At 46.0% G+C, this 6,807-nt stretch overlaps 2 pseudogenes; both read right to left on the reverse strand.

Moving 5' to 3' along the window:
* Window positions 1-3,822: 3,822 nt before the first annotated feature.
* On the reverse strand, window positions 3,823-4,463 carry LOC121436837 (annotated as a pseudogene).
* Window positions 4,464-4,694: 231 nt separating this feature from the next.
* Window positions 4,695-4,908, reverse strand: LOC121436853 (annotated as a pseudogene).
* Window positions 4,909-6,807: the final 1,899 nt, after the last annotated feature.

The following is a 6,807-nucleotide window of genomic DNA, read 5'->3' on the forward strand; positions in this document are numbered from 1 at the left end:
CAGGCCAGCCAGGGGCTACAAGACATGGAGGAAAAGAGAAATGAAAAGAAAAAAGGAAAGGAAAGGAAAAGAAAAGAAAGAAAAGAAAACTGGAACTAAAGTCGGAAATAGAGATTAAAAGGCAGACAGCTGTCTTCTCCTTTGATGACTATGTTACAGCTGTCTGGAAACCCAGAGTCATGAAGCCTTTGCTCAGGGAGACCCCAAGATACATACTGACCCACACAAAACTATGTCCTTAAGCTTTTATGGGGCAAAAAGCACCCTGAACCGGGAATTCATACTTTGAGGAAACTGCTTGGTAATTCACGGAGAGACTGAGTGCAGCCTTTAGGGGAGCAGTATGGTTCCTGGGATGCAGGCAAAATCTGGGAAGTGCATGAGGATTAAACATGATGCTGGCAGCAACAGAAGATGCAGCAACAGCGAGCACGAAAGTGAAAAAGGAAGAAGAACACACATGCAGGGCTAACACCAGTGGTGCCTCTGATGGAGTGAGGCAGCCGGAAACCAAGTTCCTTAACCGGGACAGGCCAGCTGCTCCAGACTCCCGGAGAAACCCTGCACTGTCGTGCAGGCCATAGTGAAAAGGAGAGGCTCTTGCAGTTTCTCCTGGGCTGGTTGTTAGGGTTTTGTTTGCAGTAAGCGACCTTGGAGAGATAAGGTAATATCTTCCTCTGGACCAGGAACAACCTCATCACCGTGGCCTCTGAAAGTGACAAGTTCTCCAAACCCAGTGTTCCTCCTCCGGAGAGCGTGTTCATCCGCCTCTCCTCCCGGTGTCACCCCGTAGAATCTGAGCTTTGTAGAAAACTGGCAGGAGCACACAGGAAACCCACGCTGCCTGCTGTGTCAGAGCAGTGAAGCCCTGGTCTCTGACTCAAGCCTGGGATCTTTCGCCAGAATCTGTGACTCCATAACGGGGTCACTCTGCTAAAACAGGAGTACAGTCCCAAGCTCCTCCTAGTCCCTGGCAGCTCTGCCCTCAGCAACCAGAGTAGTGCTCAACAAAGAAAGGCCTTTTTATGTACTGAACAAGTTCCTTACTTTCTAAAACATATTTAAGGACTAAGAGAGAGATATATCAAGTTTGGGTAAGTACTTGCCTTGCAAGCTGGGACCTAAGTCCAATACCCAAGTCTCAGTCTCCCTCCCTCCCTCCCTCCCTCCCTCCCTCCCTCCCTCCCTCTTTCTTCCTTCCTCCCTCCCCCCACCTCTCTCTCTCTCTCTCTCTCTCTCTCTCTTTCACACACACACACACACACACACACACACACACACACACAGAGAGAGAGAGAGAGAGAGAGAGAGAGAGAGAGAGAGAGAGAATGAGACACTGGGCTCACTGGCCAAAACCACATTGTGATTTACGGGCTAGTGAGAGACCCCCTCCAAAAAAAATCAAAGTGGAAGTTGACATCTGGACTACACATACATAGGCACACACACAATTTTAGTTTATCTTAGTTTACTGTTTATTTCATTTATCAGTACTACATTGGTCAATGTGTACTTTTTGAATCATAAGACCAATTGTTAAATTACTGATCAAAAGCTTCTCATTGCTTAAATAAAACAGAATTAATTCTGTTACATTTCCCTAATACTAATTATGAAATATTCATCAAATCATGTCCCTCAGTTGGTATACAATATGTAAGAAATTTCTCAGGCTATACCTTTAATTCAAGGCCTTGGAAGGTAGAAGCAGGAGAATCATGAATTCAAGGCTAGTTTTGGTTTTATAGCTAGTCTGAGGACTGTCTGGACTTTTTGAGGTTGTCTCAAAAACAAATATAAAAACAAAAGCAAGAGGTTGGAGAGAAGGCCCAGGGATTAAGAGCACATATGGCTTTTGCAGAGGACCCTAGCTCAGTCCCCAGCACCCTGGTCACAACCGCATGGAACTCTAGCTCCAATGTGATCCACCACCCCTTCCGGTCTCCGAGAGCATGTGCTTCCACATGCCCGTTACCCTAGTTCCACTCCGCATATACATATAAGTTTTAGATAATAAAAATAAATATAAAGACCCCCAATTATCCAACTCTTAACTGCATTACATTTCTTGTTTTCGTTTACTGGGTAATAGCAACACTCGTCATATCTCACAGACAGAGACTGTAAATGAGCAATGTCTTGAAGAACCCTGAGTACTTGCTTCCCAAATTGTGAGGAAAATTTAGTTTTGTCTGAGATTTGTGTCTGTAAACGCCAGTAAGAGCAATTTGCTGTGATAGGGAACACAGCTTTGGGATTTAGACTAGAATGGACATTACAATCTCTCCCTTATAAATTAATGTCCCGGAAAGCTTTTATATTATTCACATTACTACATTTGACTGAAAAAGAAAAAAGATCCCTGAGAAAAAGAATAAGTACTGAGAAGTGTGAACACCTAATAACAATGCAAGACTTTCTGAAAGGGCGGTGCATGTTCTTTGCCACACACAAAAACAGATTTGCCTCTCGCCAGCCCTGGGGCAATAAAATATTTTAGCTCATCTTTATTCTTTTGAGATTTATTTTTATTTTGTGTGTGTGAATGTTTCGTCTACATGTAAGTTTCTACACCACTTGGGAGTCTGATGCCCACAGAGGCCAGAAGAAGGAATTTGTTCCCCCTGCAACTGGAGTTGCAGAAGGTTGTGAACCACCATGTCTGCTGGGAATCCAACTCTGGGAGCGCAGTCAGTAAGCACTGACCTATCTCTCCAGTGTTGTCGTTTCTTAAAGTATGCTATGCCATAGCTGGCCACACCCCTGTCAGCATCCTTTCCACACTTACCTTGAGTCAGTCCCTTCCTTACTGATGGACTGAAGGTCTTTGATAGTCTGATCCTGACAGTAGAAATTCTTTCTCCTTCTCCTCACCCTCCTCTGCAGTGCCAGGTTCAAAGCTATGGCTTCACCAATGCTATGCAAGTGCTCTACCACTGAGCTAAACTCCCAGCTCCGCATTCGTTAGCATTGACTCACTGTATGGAGTGGTGGTGTCATAATGACGTTTCCATTCAGGAATGATGTGCTTTGGACACACTCACGTCCGCTACCTTGTCCTGTCCCCCAGCCTCTTCCTGCTAGCTTTCTTCTTCTCCCAAACAGTCCCCGTCCTAGTTAGTGTGTTAATCCCACTGCTTGAGAATAATACTACTGCCACAATTTAAAGCCAAATTTGAAGCAAGCTTTAACTAAGTGCTGGCCGGGTGGATATGCTCCAGCCAGCTCCATCTCTGGGTTTCCAGAAGATGGCCCTGAATCAGGATTTACAGCGGCTTAAGTAGCTCCCACCAGGTCCAATCAGAAACAAGCATACATACTGACGTATTTCCTGCCTGTGCACCAGTGCACATGGGTCAAGCAAATATGTTTCAGGGAGTGAAACACGCGGCTTGTTGTCCCCCTTAGGGGAAGGCAGCTCATACATGTGCACAAATGAAAAAACTTACTTTAATTAATTGCCTGCTTTAATTAATTTGGCCATGATGATTTCAGTCAGTGGTCTTTCTCCTCCCATAGTTGGGATTAACACTAACACTGCATCACTGAGGAAAACCTTGAACTCTGTTCCTCCTTCCTCCACCTCCTAGCTTCTAAAGGGAGTTTTGACTTCTCTGATGCCTACGAATTTGGAATACTTCTTTTCCTTTCTTTCTTTCTTTTTTTTTTTTTGTTTCTAAGACTGGCTTTCTCTGTTTTGCCTATTTTTCAATTGTTCTATGTATTTATTAGCTATAATTAATGCAGTAAGAAGGCTCAAAAAACTTTCAGGCTACACAGTTTTCCAAGACACTTTGCAGGGAAATGGAAGGCTGCTATTTATCAGCCATATCTTAGAGTCTTGGTGAGACCTCCTAGGGGAGGGAGGCCTCTAATTCCTGGTGAAGGGAGTCGCATTCCCAGAGGGGGCACGCCTGTAGGTGTCCTTCAGGCAGGGGAAAGGTCAATGGGTGGCCCATGGGTGATCTCATGCCAAGTGGAGGAGCCCTAACTCCTGGAGGTGGGGTTGCTTTGCCTATATGTGGAGGTGGAGTCCCATATCCCAGTGGGTACTGGGTGGGGGCTCCAGCAACGCTGGCAGTGACAGCAACGACAGCAGCTGCCACAAGGCTTCTTCCCTGCTGGGATGGTCCTCCAGCTCCTCAGACAGGGCCTGCTAATCCATCCACTCGCTGGTACTCCCCTGCCATCTGCCCTCCAAACCCCAGGGCCACCTGCAGCGCCAGCAAGTGGCACACGAGCAATGCCAGTGTTTTTAGGAGGAGGACCCTCCACATTCATGAATACCAAGTTCTCTCCATGTAACAAGACCAGACCCCAAACCTGTTTTTCTTCATGGTCTGGCTGTTTAGCATGTTTGATCTTCCTGAACTCAGCACAATCTCAGAGGACCAGATTCTTCTGCTCGTCAAAAGCCTTAAGGTGCCAGTGAAGATTCCTCCATCTTGCAGGCTACATCTCATTCCCTAGCCGATTGCGGCAGCATCGTGCTACTCTCACCCATAGTCCTGATTGCTGCTCCACCGCAGCCAATTCAGCAGTAAAATCCCAAGATCCCTAATACTTGGGGAGAGCTAGAAATAAAGGTATCATGCAGGTTCCCTTAGACACAATGTAAGCTTGACTGCAGCTTCATGGACCACAGACGGGTTCTGTTTTCCTTGGTTTCCACCACCTTGATGGTCCAATACTGTTTAATCACCTCGTGGTATCCCAGCTAAGAAAGCCTGTCTCAGTCCTGCCTGTAAATCCACTCCCAGGAACTTGGTGCTGCTGCTGAGACTGTCACGGGTACAGGTGACACCCTGGGTTGCTCAATGAGGGTGTCCTATGTTTGACCTAGACTTCCGCCTCTGGCAGGTGCTCTTCAGTAGTTCTCAGGAGTCAGGGATCCTTTGCTCGCTGCATTGTGTTGCAAATCACTCCTCAGCACCACACATCAGACATTTCCTTCTCTGTCTGTTCTCATGGCTGTCCTGGAGCTTGCTCTGTAGACCAGGCTGGCCTCTAACTCAGAGATCCACCTGCTTCTATCTCTGGAGTGCTGGGATTAAAGGTGTGTGTCACCCCATGCCTGGCGAATATTTTTCTATGATTATTAGTCATTTGTACTTTATCTTTTGACCATCTCTCATTTTATTCACCCATTTGTTGATTGGGCTATTTGAGGGGATGATTTTGTGTCTGGTTTGAGGGGTTCTTTCTGTAGTCTAGATATTAATCTCCTGTCAGATATCTAGCAAAGGTTGAACCCCTTCTGTAAACCGTTTCTTCACTCTGCAACTGTTTGCTTCCTGCACTGAAGCTTTTCATGTCATACATTCCGTGTTTTAGGCCTTGCTACTCTTCCCTAAGTATTAGGATCCTTTACAGAAAGTCCTTGCCTGTCCCTGTATCCAGAAGCAAAACTAAAACCATACTTCATGCAACACTATAGGAAAGTGTTAATGTTTTATTTAAATATTAAAAGCAGGATTGAGTTTACAAGGTCAAAGGAGCGAGGAAATTAAAGGGCAGAACTAATAGGAACAAAGCATCAAAGAAAACCAAAGGGTGTATTCCAGACAGACCGGATTAAGGAGCTGGACTTTTTATTTGTTTCGTCTTGGGGTTTTTGGTTGTTGCTGTTTTTGAGACAGGGACTCTTATAACCCAGGCTGGCCTTAAACTTGTACCGTAGCCGTGGACTCCTGCTCCTCCTGCTTCGACCTTCTGAGATCAGGGAGACAAATGCCACCTGTGCTGAAGAGAGTGGTTTGTATGCTTAGGTCTGTTTTGTTTCCAGCCTCTTACTCAATACAAGTAAACACATTTAATCCCCACTATCTTCACACTCGATGAATCCTAACATGCGTGAAAAGGGGGAGTTTGGAGATGGAGAGTAAAATAATTATACGGTAAACTTGAATGGACAATAACTTTGCGCAAAGGCAATTTTGGCACAGATGTGATGCTTGTGGTGATGGTGTTGGGTGTGTTGTTGATGATGGTGGTGGTGGTGATGGTCGTGATGGTGGTGATGGTGGGGGGTGGAGGTGGTGGTTATAGTATGGTGATGGTGGTTATGGTGCTGATGGTGGGGGGTGGAGGTGGTGGTTATAGTATGGTGATGGTGGTTATGGTGGTGATGGTGGGGGGTGGAGGTGGTGGTTATAGTATGGTGATGGTGGTTATGGTGGTGATGGTGGGGGGTGGAGGTGGTGGTTATAGTATGGTGATGGTGGTTATGGTGGTAATGGTGGGGGGGTGGAGGTGGTAGTTGTGGTATGGTGATGGTGGTTATGGTGGTAATGGTGGGGGGGTGGAGGTGGTAGTTGTGGTATGGTGATAGTGATGATGGTGGTGATGGTAGTGATGGTGGTTGTGGTAATGGGGGTGGAGGTTGTATAGTGGTATTGGTGGTGGTGATGTGGTATTGTTGGTGGTGATGTGTTATTGTTGGTGGTGATGTGGTATTGGTGGTGATGATGGTAATGGTGGTAGTGGTGGTGATGGTGGTGGTGGTGGTGGTGGTGATGGGGGTGAAGGTGGTGGTTATAAATGACTCCTCACTCTGCATCTGCAGACAGGATAAACAAGAGGTCATGAGTAACTAAATAGTCCAACAACAGTTCTCTAAAGTGTATCTGAATATACACTAGATGAACTCTGACCTCCTAGCTAATATCCCTGCCTATCATTTGAAGACGCTGAGGATTTAGGATTCTGTGTCAGTCCACAGGTCCTGTTAATGGCAGTCCTCTTCCATGGGGTCCTGAAGAATGAAGTATGGTGGGTTTTTCTATGCCAAGTGGCCAGTCTCCTCAT

The sequence above is a fragment of the Microtus oregoni genome, unplaced genomic scaffold, assembly GCF_018167655.1.
Source record: "Microtus oregoni isolate MIOR12 unplaced genomic scaffold, Mior012 000002F_ref0000024, whole genome shotgun sequence".
NCBI lineage: Eukaryota > Metazoa > Chordata > Mammalia > Rodentia > Cricetidae > Microtus > Microtus oregoni.